Source organism: Malaya genurostris, chromosome 2 (genome assembly GCF_030247185.1).
Source record: "Malaya genurostris strain Urasoe2022 chromosome 2, Malgen_1.1, whole genome shotgun sequence".
Lineage (NCBI taxonomy): Eukaryota > Metazoa > Arthropoda > Insecta > Diptera > Culicidae > Malaya > Malaya genurostris.
In genome coordinates this window covers 81,629,311-81,645,965 of record NC_080571.1, presented here as the reverse complement: position 1 = coordinate 81,645,965, position 16,655 = coordinate 81,629,311, and the positions used below count along the sequence as shown (strand labels likewise).

Here is a 16,655-nt window from a genome sequence, read left to right as displayed (position 1 = left end):
AAAACAAGGTTTTAATTTTCTTTTTCTTTTTGCGATATTCTCCTAACCAGAGACCATTTTTTTGTAGAAACAGACAATGAAAGTTATAGAATAATAGTACTCAAGGGAGAGCAAGGATGTGAAAATATAAAACGGAAAAGTGAGACGTGACAGAGGGTCATTTAAGCAAGCAGAAATCTTCTAGTAACTTAACTTTTACCTTCTACCAGAGGAGTTGGGCTTAGGCATCTGAACAATGCGATTTCTGGTTGCTTAAATGACCCTCTGTCACGTCTCACTTTTCCGTTCTATATTTTCACATCCTTGCTCTCCCTTGAGTACTATCATTCTATAATTTTCATTGTCTGTTTCTACAAAAAAATGGTCTCTGGTAAGGAGAATATCGCAAAAAGAAAAAAGAAATATTGACTACTAAACTTAGTCGTTAAAAAAGAAAAAGAGTCAAGGTTTTAATTTTTTTTGATAATTTTCATTTTAAAACTGTTGTTAAAACCTACAGATTGATGACTATCCCATCCGTGCCTTTTGAAAATATTTATAAGAATACCACAGTATTATATACAGGGTGTCCCACAAAAAATTGAATTTAAAAATGCAATAATAAAAACACATTTATTTGAAAGGTTGATTAATGAAATTTATTTATGAAAGATGTTTGGTTTCAACAGGACGGCGCTACGTGCCACACAGCCAGCTAAACAATCAATGTTCTGCGAACAATCTTTGAAAATCGAATAATCAGCAGAAATGGTGATTTGAATTGGTTTCCGAGATTATTTTCTTTGGGGAGCGGTTAAAGATAAATGTTACGCCAACCATCCAGAAACAATTGAAGACCTCAAGCACGAAATTTAAGTTGCTATTGATGTCATGAGGCCAGAAACAATTGAAAATGTACTCAAAAATTGGGTGGATTGGATTGGTTATTGCCAAGCCAGCCGTAGGGGTCAATTGTCAATTACAACCTTTCAAATAAATGTATGATCATTGGAACCTATCAAACCGTTTTTTTATTATTGCTTTTTAAAATTCGAAATTTTTCGTGGGACACCCTGTATGATAGTATGATTGATATGAGAAACGCATCATTACACCACTAGGGTTTTTTTTAAAACAACTGCAAATTCAGCTCTGCTATGTATAACATAGCTTAAAATATTGTAACATAAATATAAAATCCTTATTTTTCAACGCGTTGAGCTCGCATTTATCGTGAAACGCAGACGATCATGACTACCTTGTAATTCCTAGAGCCCAAGTAAACATACGTGAAACAATGCAAACAATATTGACACGACCAGAGGAGTGTCACGCAGATGTTATCTCATAACGCACCGGGAAGAATGTTAAAGGGAAAAAAAACTACTGTGATTGCTGTAAATCACTAAGAAATAAAAACAATACCAACAATGCTTTTGATTTCCTGAAATTCCATGGTCTTACTCGGGGAAACTACAGAACTCACTACACTCACTGTTCATGAAAAATTAAATTAAATTGTACACATATCTGTTTACATTACGAAAAATTAAGATTGTTTAAAAACTTGCAACCAGTTTTCATTCAACTACGGAAATCACTTTTCCTTGTTCAGAAGTAACTTCTTCACACACAACAAACGAAAGCAAGCTTTGTAATAATCAAGTGCCCTGGCATAATTAAAAGTATTTGTTTTGCTTGAATTGTATCCATGTTTTACCTGTGCAATAATACATTCCACGTTGGACCGCATGTTCTTTGCATTACGACGCCATGTAAGCAAACAGCACAAAGCGTTTGTCGAGTGCATTTTTGCTGCATTTTTATGCTAATGAATACGATGCAGCGAAGAATTGGGCTGCAGATTGCAGCAGCGCGGTGGTGTTTTCCCGCATGTACTTCCAAAGCACGACGAAGCATGTCCAACCCACAGTCGGGATGAATTTTCTTTCAGTAGTTCGTTCTACTTTGCTGCAGACTGAATAGCGAGCTGCACAAATGCACAGCCCGTGTGTGTTTGAAAGGGAGTTGAAAGGATGTCGATTCAACAGTGCATCGTGTTATGGTTGAATGATACTCGAGGAGGTGTTTGTTTTATTTATTAACATATGTGTAGTATTTTGAACACAGAAATTCAAGTTTTACTTGTTTCGTAAGGATCAGAGATTCCAGTGTAGTCGGGCAAAATCCAAACTTGCACATCACATTAAACTATAAAAGCTCCAAAAATTCAGGTCATAAAAAATGTGTTCAATCAACTTGAGCTATTTCATGTACACATGTGACATAAACTGCTAATGCACTAATGAGTCGAAAACGAAACGTGAATGAAAATTTAAAAAATTGTACATTTGGTATGAATCGGTGTCGTAATCCTATCACCTAAATGACTATAAACTAGATAACCAATAAGATGAAATTTATTTTCTTTGGTGACATTATTATTATTATTATTGTTATTATTATCAATATCGTGTATTTTTACCCGGCTAAACGATATTAATTAAAATAATAAGAATAATATCTCCAAAGAAAACAAATTCGTCTTTTTTTGTCATCTAAATTATAGTCATTAAGGCGATTGTTATAGTAGAGCGATTTCTGCTGAGTTAATATTTGGAGACAATAGGTTTTTCGGTGCAATTCTTAAAAGTGTCACTCAACTATATTTGTTTGCATAATGGCTTATATTGAACTGCTTAGTCGCCATTGCAGTTCAAACATGAACTGCCAATGCACTGGTGAGTCGAAAACGAAACATTAATAAAAGAGCAAATTGTTATGTGCACTTCACATAAATGCCCCGGGTTGGCGGTTCAATGCATAGGGCCCTGGTCTTACAAACCAGTTGTCGTATGTTCGAGCCCCGACCTGGAAGGATTCGTAGTGTCAGTAGAATCGTAGCACTAGCCATGCAATGGTTCTGTACACTCTGAATCGGCTGCGAAGTCTGTTGAAATAGAAGGTCAAATTCCACCACAGGAATGTAATACCAAGGCTTTTTTACTTCACAAAAATCGGGTTTTAAACAAAAAAAAACCTGTTTTAATCCACCTAGTGTAATGATGCCTTTCTCACATCAATCATAGTATCATAAATAATACTGTGGTATTCTTCAAAATAATTATCTTCGATTCTTGAAGGAATAACCAGAATCGCTTTGTTTGGCCGCCTACTGGTAATGACTACCAATTGTAGCAGTTTTGATGTTGATTTATAATTTTTTGCCTTTCTCATACATAAAGGTTATTTTACAAGTTATGGTATAAACATTTAAACACACTTCACCCTATGATTCCGGAGCCGGATGTCGGATCCGGATGAAATTCAGGAATTCCGTATGGGACTACAGTACCTTTCATTTGAACCTAACTTTATGAAAATCGGTCAAACCATCACTGAGAAAAGTGAGTGAGATCTATTTGGGAAAATATGACCACTATTTCCGGTGCCTCCCGAATCGGAAACCGGGAACCATGATAGCCGGAATCAGTTTTTTTGGCCGTCTACTGATAATGACTATCGAATGGAGTAATTTTGAGGCCAGTTTAGAAAAAAATTCAAGTGTTTGTTTCGCCCATTTAAGTGACGGTATAGAACTTTTAACACACTTTATCCTATTGTTGCGAAACCGGAAGTTGGATCAAGATGAAATTCAGAAGTTTTGTATATAATAATAAGACTATTAATATAAATTTAAGTTGGTAAAAATCGGTTACGCCATCTTTGAGAAAAATAAGTTCACATATTTTCATTTTTTGCACATTTTACCCCATAACTCCGGAACCGGAATTCCTATCCAAACAACATTTTGTATGAGATTACAAGATGTTTCTATCGAAATTTTGCGAAAATCGGTTCAGCTATCTCTGAGAAAACCCGGAATTCCTATCCAAACAACATTTTGTATGAGATTACAAGATGTTTCTATCGAAATTTTGTGAAAATCGGTTCAGCTATCTCTGAGAAAAGTTGGTACACTTATTTCAACAATTTTTTGCATATTTTACCGTTTGAGTTATACGAAGTTTTATGTCAAAATTTTCAGTTTTCTGTCAATATCTGTCACAATTGACCTTGAAAACAGAATATGTTTTTAGACTTAGATTCCACACAGTAATAGTTATCCAACAAGCAATAGATTGTTAAAATCCGTCCATTTTTAACGGAGATATCGATATTTTTGTGTAAACGACTTTTCCCCTTATTCCAGTAGTAGGAATTTTGAGCGTTATATGATAATGCAATGCTTGGGAGCAACGTGAAATACGATTTTTTATACTGTTACATACGATTGTTTCTAAGTACCACTAGGACTGAGTACAACATCCTTTTTCATGACAATTTGCCTCGGACCGATTTCAGCACGGTTCGTTTTTGGTAACATAATCGTTCGAATACGACATATGTAAATCAGATGATGGGCAAGATGGCAGCATTTTCGAGCTAAAAACAATTGCATAATTATATTGATTTAAACTACTGACAGTAATGAATGCTGGAAGTACATAACACCCATATACCATTCGAATCAGTTCGTCGAGATCAGCAAATGCTTGTGTGGAAAATAATTTCACCCAATTTTCTCGTAGATGACTCAACCATTTTCTACAAACTCCGATTCATACGAGAAGTTCTTCCAAACAAAGTTCCTGAATTACGTCTGGATCCGACTTCTGGTTCCTGAGGTACAGGATGATATGTCAAACGAAATTAAAATAGTGTAACTCATTTTTCTCATAGATGGCAGAACCGATCTAAGATTCAAATGAAATCTAAGAACCATCTAAGATTCAAATGAAAGGTCTTAAGATCCTATAAAACATCTTGCTTTTTAGTCAGTTTGCACTGATTTTCGAACATTTTGAATCAAATGTAAACTATACAACTCCTCAGGTGAATTTAACTGACTTCGGTTACACTGATTTTGAATTCCGGTTCCAGTATCAAACCGTTTTCTCAAAAAATTGAATTTCAAAAACAAAAATTCAAATTAAAGGATTTATGGTCCCATGCAAAATTGATGAATTTTATCCGATTCTGGAATTACAGGGTGATGAGTTTTTAAAATTCAAGCCGATATAGAAATTATTTTTTGGCTATACGAATCGTTTTGGGTTATGCTGGTTCCTGAATGCCGGCTCTGGCAGTACCGTAAATAACCGTATACTCTAAAATGAAACTTTCTTCGACTTCTCATGGAATGTTCAATCGATTGTCGCACGTTTAGATTCAAATTCGATCCGACTTGCAGCTTCGACATTACAGGGTATTGAGTGATTAAAATCACAAATTGCCGCTTAAAACGACGGTCATTAAAATAATGTCATGAGAACTAAAACACCGAAGAATATTCATGCAAAAAACTCATGCGGATTGATAAAAACAGGTATCATCTCACTGCTAGGTGGATTAAACACTTTTTTTATAAATTTAAATTTTTTCCAAAACATTGCAATCGACTTAATGATGATTTTTTTATGTACAATGTAGTCCGAATGTAAAGGGGCATGCAACACCCCTACATTAATGCAATGTAGTGTTGCATTCGTATCCAGTGGACTCTTTAATGGGAACGACGTTTTGATTGCAGATTTTGTTTTAGCTGATTCTCAGACGCAGAGCTAATTAGTCATTTTCAAGGACTCAAAATAAACGAAAATGACGAAAAAAAATATCGCTGTCAGCTTGGAAATTATGAGAACGAGATTCATGTCCAGTCAACGACAGAGGCGAAACAGTAGTTTTAAAATTGTTTTTTTTTTTAATTTACCTTTTCAGTCATTTTCGGTTTTCATTGAAATCCATATACTGTGCAGAGTCGATATTCAACCGAAGCTTTGAGAATCGATAATGACACAATGATTTTCACCTGTTGGTGCTCGTATCTACAGTAGTTTTAGTTTCCAAGCAGGTTCTGGGGTGTAATCACTTCGATTTTGATATGTTTACGTTTCGTCTTTGACTCATCAGTTCATAGCAGTTCAAATTGAACTGCTTTATGCAAAACTCGGCAGTTCAATTTGAACCGCTAAGCAGACGTAAAGTTTTTGCTATTTACAGAACACTTGTTTTCTTTGAATCGAAATGCAATGTCTATACTGACGTGCCGAACGAAAACGTGTTTTCGACTTTTTCTGGCCGATGCAGGTTTGGTCATTCAGGGGTTAGCCAAATTTTGTGCTAGGGCTACGTCTGCTTAGCGGTTCAAAATGAACTGCCGAGTTTTGCATAAAGGAGTTCAATTTGAACTGCTATGCACTGATGAGTCAAAGACGAAACGTAAACATATCAAAATCGGTTATGTGCCCTAGCACAAAATTTGGCTAACCCCTGAATGACACTTCGATTTATTATAGACTCTTCATAGCCAAACGTCCCAGATTTTCATCATATCGATGAAAGAATGAGAATTGAAATTCGACGAATTTATCCTGCAGACATTATTTTGATTTCGTCTTGTTGTAGGGGAACGAGTGACGTTGGCATTGATACTATCTTTTGATTCAATAAGAGACGAAAATGCTTCGTCTCTCTTCGTCTGTTTTGGTGGCGATCATTTACGAATGAGTAAGTATAAATTGACGTCGACCCGGTTTGGCGGTTCAATGCATACGGCGCTGGTCCCACAAGCCAGTTGTCATATGTTCGAGCCCCGACCTGGAAGGTTTCTTAGTGTCATTAGAATCGTAGTACTAGCCATGAAATGATTCTGTACGCTAAGAATCGGCTGCGAAGTCGGTTGAAACAGATTCCACAAAAAGAATGTAATGCCAAGATTTTTCTTTGGAATATAAAACGAATATAATGCTGTTAGATTGGATTCTTCCATTAGGAATGGGTGATATTTTTTAAAGCTCTGTTCAGACGTAAAACGTTAAAATATTTCCTTCTATAAAATACACCGCTTTATTAGGTTAAGAAGTATCAAATTTTGGCTCCTGATAAAGATTTTTTTTGGTTACTAACTTATTTAACGAAAGATAATACTTTGATGCTTAATAGTCATTAAAGTCAACTAGTTTTTCTATAAATTCAATTAAAAAATTCAATCAAGAGACTATATTTTTTGAATTTAACACTAAGAAACAAAATTTATCCGTTAAAGTGAATAGGTAATATTTCATATGCACGATTTTAGTTCAACGAAAAAGGGCGTTCTTTCATTTTCTTCATTACAATTCATCTTTCATTTTTCTTTATTACACCTAATAATTCTAATACGATATTAAGAAAATTGTACAATTCGGCGTAATGAGCCTTTTGGCGAAATGTCGAAGTGACTCTTTCGGCGACATGATGAACAGGCTAAGAAATAAAAATCTACCTCAAAAACCAACAGAGGCACTTGAACACAAGTAGCCACTGAATAACCGTTGAACCAGTTGCGAAGAACTCACACGAACACTACTTTTTGCGGCTCTCGGATGTGGTAATCTCAACAATACTCTGCTAAACAACAAAAGGCTATCGTTAAGCTTAGAAAAATAATGTTTGCTCCCTTCAGTTAGTCCAAATCTCGGCTCGGATCTATATCTGAACTTGTTTCTCAACTTAACTAACTTAACTATATTTTGTCACCCAACATAGCTTGTGGCAAAATTTCAGCGAATTAACCTCTAGTCTGAAGCATTTCATGCAAACAATGTCCAATGCTCACTCAACAGTTTTGGTTACAATCAATCATTTGGTGCTAAAAGAATACTAAAAAAATTTTCCTTTTCATTTTATGTTTCGATTTCGATTTTTCAATGCATAGCAGTTCAAATTGAGTTTTTAGGGCAACTTAGTAGTTCCGCTTCCGTGAAGTTTACTCTAATTCACGTTTTCAACACACTAACACCGAAGGATTGAAGACAAATCGTGAAATAGTAAGTAGACTTTGTTTAGATAAAGCGAATAGTTTTTTTTTCAATCTCCTACTGAGTACCATAGCAGTGTATAAATTGGACAACGATCAGCTAAATCTTAAGCCAAGGCCCAACGAATGATTCGTAAGCACGAAAAAGAAAAAAAAATACAAATTACTACTTCTGAGTAGTATAACTAATTACTGACTGTGTGGGAGAAAAGTGCAACAATGCTATTATTATTATTATTATTATTGTGGCTGAACATCAACTTGTAGCACCTTGAATCGTAGCGACGGTGGCGGCAACCGCCGCGAAGGCTTGTCTGAAGTGCGTTTGCTACTTGAAGTACATACCAAAAATGACAATGAGCTTTGGCGGCAGCGTTACTCGAAGAACCGGCTAAGGTGAAGCGGCAGTTTCATGGCAGTTGTACCGTGGCATACACTTTTCAGTACTGGGTACACTTGACGTTGGTTGCCTTTTGAAGTGGTGGTTTGTTTGTTTGTTTTTTCTATCTTTCTTTTTCATGTGGTTCTGACACATAACCTACACTTCAAAGGTATGGTACAGCCAGTACAGCAAATGTGTCCGACGTTGGTCTGCTAATTCAGATACTTAAATTCGCATTTGCGAAATAATAAAAAAAAACACGGGACTTGAAAATTCAACCACAATACTTGGTTTGGAAAGTTCATTGGACTGTTCAACTATTATGAATACCAGCTGAGAAAAGCTCATAAAAATACAAATAGCCAAGTATAAATAACATTCACGGATTTTAATGATACTGATGTCAAATGGTACCTAACGGATTCTGCCATTTAACCATTGCCCGGATGAATTGTTTGGCCTAATAAACTTTCGCTAAAGACCTATTCCGCTTTTCGGTCGTTATGTGAAAGGGCTAGCAGGCGAACGAGCAAATTCAGGTCACTGCTGTCGAAGTACCCGCCGTCATGTTTATGTTTTTTTTTTCGTTCGTTCCCTAGTGGATTGCGCGTGATTTTCAGAACCACTCGGTTTCCTTTCACTTTATTGCGCTAGTTTCTTACTGTGCATTCCGTTTGGACGCTTTGTACTGCGATTTTCCACAACCACAACTTTTTACTTGTAAATCCAACCAAGTCCACTGTGGATGTCGATGGATCCACTGCGGCTGTACCACACTCGTTTGTGTACGGGAGGGTTCCATGATGGCTGCTTGGCACTCAATAATGAACAGAAAAAAAACTGCAGTTTCCGGAAATATCAGATTGCCTGTTTAAATAGGCTGCTTCTTACTGCGCTACTCACGATGTCAGGCGTAAGTTTATACAGCAGTTTGACCGGACCAAACGAGAGAGAGAGAGAACTAGCCTACAGTGATCCGATAGAAGATACTTGGGGCTAAAAAATGTCGCCGAAGTGTTGTTTTTTATGGTATCTTTTAGTATGATGCAGTAAATTTTCAACATTTGTGGTTTAATGATTGAACGACCTGTTAGGAAAACATGACCCGAAATCACAGTGCGGTAGTGCGATGTTAAACAAACTCATTGAATCGTATTCTTAACGTCTAACCAGAATCTCTCATTGAGTCATAAAAGTTGAACTTCTTTCTCCAGGAGAAGTTTTTGTGCTGATACGTTTTATTTTGAAAACAGCGTAAAAAGTTATTGGTTTTTTTTATCAACACCCAACGAATGAAAGATTGGAAAAAGATAGGATGATGAAATTGTCCTGGAAACCTGCGATAAGTAAATCCTCTCAAATCCGTGGAATTCAGTTCGTCGAGATCACAAACGGCTTAACCAATTTTTACAAACTCAGAGGAAGGGTCTTATGGTCCCATAGATCGCTATTGAATTTGATCCCGATCCGACTTGCGGTTCCGGAATTACAAGGAAATATGTGCAAATCTGTGAGAAATGCGCACTCAATTTTCTTGGAAATTTTTGAACCAATTTTTACAAACTTAGATGCACACAAAAGGCCTTGAAATTCTTTAAGAATTCCCCGAAAAGTTGTTCCAGATCCGACTTCCGGTTTCAATTTCATGAGGATTTTTTCAAAAGTGATCACGAAACGAGATGAAATTTTTTATAATACTTTCTGGCAAATTCATCTAGTTGGCAGAGCTTGTTAGTTAGTGGATATATATTTACTTTCTGACTACTAGTCCCCGGTTACCGCTTTGGTAATAGTGAAGAAAAGCTACAACAACAGAACTTACTTCCATTTCTCAGCAACGGTTAAACCGATGTTCACAAATCATGATTCAAATTAGAACTCTCAGTGTCTTAAAAGATACTGTACAATTCCATTCAGATCCCACTTCTCACGAATCCGAAATTATAGGGCGATGAGTGTCAAAACTAGTCCCCGGTTACCGCTTTGGTAATAGTGAAGAAAAGCTACAACAACAGAACTCACTTCCATTTCTCAGCAACGGTTAAACCGATTTTCTCAAATCATGATTCAAATTAGAGCTCTCAGTGTCTTAAAAGATACTGTACAATTCCATCCAGATCCCACTTCTCACGCATCCGAAATTATAGGGCGATGAGTGTCAAAACTTTCAAACTGTCATACAAAATGATGCAAGCCCGGTACGCATCGGTACGTGCTGGTACGGAAGAAGAAAACACCACCGCCTAGCACACCCTTGTTCAATTTTGTATAGTGTGCAGGGTTGCTACATTTTAATCTATATTACCTTGATCAAACTGTTTACAAATTTGAAAGGTTATGGTAGTTTATACCCAAAAAAGTTTTCGTTTTTATTCGAGTTTGAAAAAAAAAAATCTTGACACAATCTTTTAGTGATGTTTTTGAAAATATACGTAATATGAGGCATCATTACATCATTAGGTGTATTAAAAAAGGGTTTAATCTTCATTATCAATCATTTCGTAGATCTTTCCATGAAAAATTCACGTTCCTGAAATACAGAAGAAAAATCAGAGAATCGTGATGATTATCTTGCGGAAATTTAGTAACAGAATCGGGTGAATTTGGTGAATTTGCCTCCTTTGACACATAAAGGTGGCAGGGTAATGTCAGAGACATAACTGGATAACGTGAATACGAATAAAACTGTCATGCTTTTTCTTTACATCCGAATATCGTAAAGAGCACGTACTAGTTGATTGATTGTGTGAATTTTGCAAACTTTCAATTTTTCACTTGCAGAGTTGTAACGGTACAATTATAAGGCTGAACACACAAAAGCAAAAAACTATGGTATTGTGTAGAGGACAAGACAGATTGAATTAAAAAAGCAGGGCTCAAATTCATTCATAAATTAAAAGACCATAACAAATCGATCTAGGTGTCCTAAAATTAAGTTGGGAATTGATATTGCATTATTTTCAATAACTTACTCGTCAAACCCGTCTCGAAAATACAAATTGTATGACGATTTGAAAGAATATCCACAAACCGAATATAAGAATTCTAAATTCGTGTTCACGACAAAACAATATCGGTGGTTTCGTACCGCTTCGTCGTCGGTTTCGTGTAATGGCACGATGCCAAATTCGGCCAAAAGAAGGTGTTACCTTCGTGAGATCAAAAGAAGGCCCAATTACACCTCTGGAGACATTCTTTTTCATATTTTGGCCGTTTAGGGTTCCAGTCGTTATGTATGACTTGGCGAAATTGCCGGTCTTCTTCTTCCAGAACTTATGATTATTTAATATTATTTTGGAAAGCAATTTTTCATTTCTCGAGGGAAAGGTAATGAAATAGCTGGAAAACCGACATTCAAAAGGAGCCTTGGAGTCCCATAATGTTATACATCATTCGACTCAGCTCGACGAGATAGGAAAATGGGGGGCGGCCCGTTCGGCATAAGGTCATATGGCATAATACGGTTTGACATAACGCCGTTTCATTATGGTTATTTGGCCGTTCTAATGGCTAATAGTTATTTGGCATATTAGTCATTTGGCATAATGATCATTTGGCATAATGCCATTTGTTATAATAATAAATGGACTCGCAATGAAAACTCGAACGAAATGTGTGAGTTTAATATTCGGTCCAAATATTTCGATGATATTAGCTGAAAAAGCATTATTATTTTTAATTTTTAAAATTCTGTAGTAAATAGCACACTACCATTTTATATAAGCAACTCACTTAGTGCTAGCACAATATTATGTTCGTCATAGATGATTCAGATCGAATCGGCCGAATGTAGCACCCCCGCAGAAATCATCTCTGTCTAGTCCCTCAATTAAGTCCGAACGAGCGGCAGTGAGGTCGGAAAGCAGATCGTTAAAAACGTTAAAAACCTTACAAAATTACAGTAAATTAGAACAAATTTTATGAGGCAGTATGTTGATTTGTAATGTCAAATTATCATTATGCCAAATAACCATTATGCCAGACGTGGTAGCCCTCGGAAAATGTATGTGTGAGTGTGCACTTTTCACCGATTTGTTTACCACTCAATTTACTCGGAGATGGCTGAACCGATTTCAACAATCATAGGCTCATTTTAAAACTAGTATTGGACTTTTGAAGTTCGAAGATCTCATGCCTTTGCCTACTGGTTCCGAAGGTATAATGGTATGAATGACGTAACCGATCAAAACGCGTTGTTTTTACTGCTCAATTTTCGTAGAGATGACTGAAACTATTGTAACAAGCCTAGGATTGTTTCACGCTTCTGCTAAGCCATTGATCAAGTTCGAAGATTAAATGACTGTTACTTCTGTTCCTGGAAATATAATGGTATAAGCGACGTAACCGACAAAACGCACATTATTTCTAACCGTTCAATTTGCTCAGAGAGAGCTGAATCGGCTTCAACAAACTTTGGCTGGTTTGAAAGATATTGTTGGGTCATTAATCAAATTCGAAGATAAAATGGCTGTGACTACTGGTATCAGTGACGTAAACGACAAAACGCTCTCTTGTCGCCCTCCTTTTTCTTCGATGGCTGAACCGATTTCGACGATCAAATGGCAGCCATATCCGATTCCGGTGATATAATGGTATAAGTGGCGTAAATGACCAATCTCATCACCGCTTAATTTTCTCGGAGATGAATGAACCGATTTCAATAATTTTTGTTTAAGAATAGCTGTTTTTTCATAAAGGAGACCAATGGCGCTTGGATCTAATAGTTATACACCATGCGTTTCCTTCCAATAGAGGATTAATGGAGACGCATAGTAGATTGTTAATTTTTAATAAGAACTCAAATATTGAGCTTTTCCACAATTTTAAAAATATGAATTCTAAGCTCGAAATATCCAAAAAAATTCCATTTATTAAAAAATTCCAGAACAGTACCAAAATCGGAGGTGTGAAAAAATGTGTTTAAACGTTTTCAAGAACCTTTTTTGAGCATAGAGCATATAACAGTTTTATATATTTGATGTTTCGTCTTCGATTCGTCAGTGCGTAACAGTTAGTGTTGAACAGCTATGCTACCCATCAGCTCAAAACAAACCGATAATCAGACATAGAGTTTCCGAAACTTGCGAAACACTTTATTAGTTTTGCACATTGCCTAGGTATAGACTTAAATTTTAGTATATATATTTTTTAATCAACTCCAAATTTTGCATAAGTATTCTTCACACCAAATCAATCAAATAATCCGTTTATGAGATCATATTCTACCCGAGTTTATTCCTCCTGATATTTACATACTAACCATCGCCCTGATCCAGTGGCGCCTCGTGAAAAAAATTGACTAGTTGTGCACTGCTTATGTGGTATAATATCAAAAACTAAAGATTCTGGAATGCTTGTGTTTTTCAGTACAACGAAATAATGATATACTTTCGGATGGGGATTTTTTATTAACCGCTTCTACGTTGCAACTAAGACAGCAATTTGTTTTCAACTGCCATAAGCATAAGCCACTGAAGCTTCTCCTAGAGTTGTGCTTCCTCATTCTCACAGAGCTCAACGTGGCAGAGAGAACCACTTATCTCAGAGCTGAGTTGAACAATTCCTTCTCTTCTAGAATCTGTGCAGTAACTCATGTGCACGGAAAAGACAGCGACAAGAGATACTGGAAATTTTAGGTTGTATGTATATGAGATGTGTGTAAAATACACGCATTTTCGGAGCACAAGGCAAAGTGCTCGAGTTCAGAGCGCCACGTAATGGCTACGGTCATGCGATATGAAAAGATCGTTTGGCTGTCATTGACCATCTAACCTGCTTTTATCGAATAAACAAAAAATCGAAAATAATTGAACGCGACTGGGGATGCAGTTAATTCCTTCAATTTGAAGGGTTGTGCAGTGCACAAGGAGACGTAAGGACGAGTCGCCACTGCTCTGATCTTCAAAAAAATATTTATAGCTCAAGTTTTTAGTATTATTCCAATATTCCTAAAGCAAAGCCTTGGTGTAACATTGCATTAGGGGGATTAATTCGATTTGTTCCATCGAACTATACAGCCGATTCTTAGCGTACATAACCATTGCAACGATCCAACACCAAGTATTCTCTCAGATCAGTCTTCGAACTTACAGCAACTGGCTTGTAAAAGACCAGCGTCCTACGAACTGAACCACCAACCCGGCTCAATTTCAACATTCCTATCGATCTCAACTTTACTAAATTTACTCAATGAGTACTGAACATCGTGGCCAAACATTATCAGTCTCGATCGCCTCCGTGTTTATCTAGAATCTGTGCACACATTTTCTTTTGAAAAACCCATTTCCTGTCGTTAATGTGGTTACTATCGTCCCGGCAGCGATATGTTTATAGAGGTCACGTCTGGCTCGAGACAGCTCATTTGCATTCACATTTGCACACAAGGTATAATGCTAATAACATTATTGTTTCTTTTCTTTTGTTTTCTTCGTTTCAGAAGTGCTGTGTGTTGGGTGAAACGGATTGGTGTGAACAAACCGGGCGCTGACAGTAAGGTAGGTACAACCGCAGCTTTTTGTTAAATAGCTTACATCGGCGGTAGAATGAATAACGAATATAGATTCAGATTAGAACATATGAGACATCGAGTAGTTTAGGTTGAGCATAACTTTGTTACACGGAGGGACCATACATCGCGATTGATGTAGTAGTGTTTGTTGATATTGGTATGTGTTCGACTGAAAAGTTTCGCTGATATCTCTTGGTTTGGTTGAATCGAATCGAATAATATTTTTAATGCCATACCTTATTACTTTTCTCCGGATAGGGTCAGCCTTAAGGCGGTTCGGCATCCGGATAAGAAACCAAGAACTGATTGGATTGGATTTCTGTTTCCGTAATTTCCACGTTGGAAGATTTGTTCTCTTTTCCTACTTTCTATTGCTAGTGAGTTCGAGCGGTTGTAGTCAGATATAAAAGTAATTAGATACTGATTACTCTATTGCACTTTGTCTTTGAATTAAAAAAAAAATGTTAATCGAGTTTCTAACTTTTCAAGACCATCGATAGAACAATGCAAATAATCTCTCGCTAAAATTCGCCTACATATTGGAATAGTTGTTAGTACAGTTTCACAGTTTTTAGTACACATTTTATGTTCTTTGCATAGTCACTCAAATGACAATTTGTAATATTTTTCATTGCATTATTTCGAAACCGTAAGTTCCTAAATAGATTTTCATAATAATTTTATGAAATGATAAGAATTTTCATTTTTCAGTTTGTGAAATTCGGTCGAACAGTTTCCGGAAAATTGAAGTAAGTTCCATTTTGGAGTTTTTAACCACCATTTCCGATACTTCCGGAGCGATAAACACCGCTATGGTCTAAATGAGCCTCAACTAACAAAATCTTCCAATCAATTCAGAACGTTTTACCAACTCGTTTAGAAAAATTCACTTCTCTTTGAAAGTGTCACTTGCTCGAAATTTAACTTTTTGCACATGTTTTTAAATCCAATATTGTGGCTACGAGTTAATGATAGTTGGTGAACATTTTTAAATATGTGTAATTTTTAACGGAAATCGATGTTCGCAGTGGTTTCCAAATCCAAGAAGGCGAATTTCAGTTCAGACCCAGTAAATCCGAACATCGAACGTATCGTGCACGAAAGCTTTTGGTTGCGTTTCGACCTTACATAGTGTATCGGTAGAACAAAAGTGTGAAGATATACCAAAGCAGAGAGCGGATGTCTGATACTCAGGGGATGGGATATATCGGGGTTAGATTTCCAACCCCGAACATAGGGCCAGAGTTTTTCTGGGCCTAAGAGGCGAATGACTTTAAGGTTTAAAGCCTCTATGATCGAAACAAAACAATGTTTGGCACTCTTTCACACCCTTTCGGGTATACGTCGGCTCAAAAATGCCTTGTTTGATATTCCTTCATTCTGTTTCTCTAGCGATACATAATGTAAACATAAAGCTTTCTTAGGTCGTCGCGATTGATGCAAATGGTGCAGATTTGTCCGATGACGTGCCGATCGAAGCGCTACGATCGGCCCCATATCGTGCTCAATCGGTCCGAAGATCGGACCGATGCGGGTCGACAAAATCCACCGGGGACGAATTTTGCGTCAAATCGTAGAGCCGCATTGCATACTTTGTTTTTCCAAAATTGATCTAGAGTGTCTTTTGAAAAGGATCGAATTTTTTTTATAATTTTTCTCAACGCCATTTTTTATTTTCATAAAAATTTGTCCCAAGTTAGGGGTCTATCAAGAAACAAAAAGTTTTTCTGACCACATTTTTTCGAACCAAGCTGAATTCTACAGTGTTTTTTTTATCGGAATACCCAATCATCCTATTGAACACAGAATACTGAGTGAAACTTTCCTACCCTAAAAGTTACTAATTTTTGCAATACATGGAAGTTTGTTGGAGAACATAATTCATTAAAAATTTTAAATTTTTATTATCATTATCAAAAATGGTG

The 16,655-nt window shown here is 36.5% G+C and overlaps 1 protein-coding gene across 2 annotated transcripts in view; it reads left to right on the top strand.

Moving 5' to 3' along the window:
* The window catches only part of LOC131428560 (CDC42 small effector protein homolog), a 118,838-nt gene that overhangs the window by 32,076 nt on the left and 70,107 nt on the right, over positions 1 to 16,655 (top strand). The window contains exon 2 of one of the 2 annotated variants that reach the window (XM_058592608.1): positions 14,662 to 14,716. The gene's annotated coding sequence lies outside the window, so the exon portion shown is untranslated. Of the gene's footprint in view, positions 1 to 14,658; positions 14,717 to 16,655 lie in introns of both variants that reach the window. The other variant, XM_058592607.1, reaches the window with a different exon arrangement.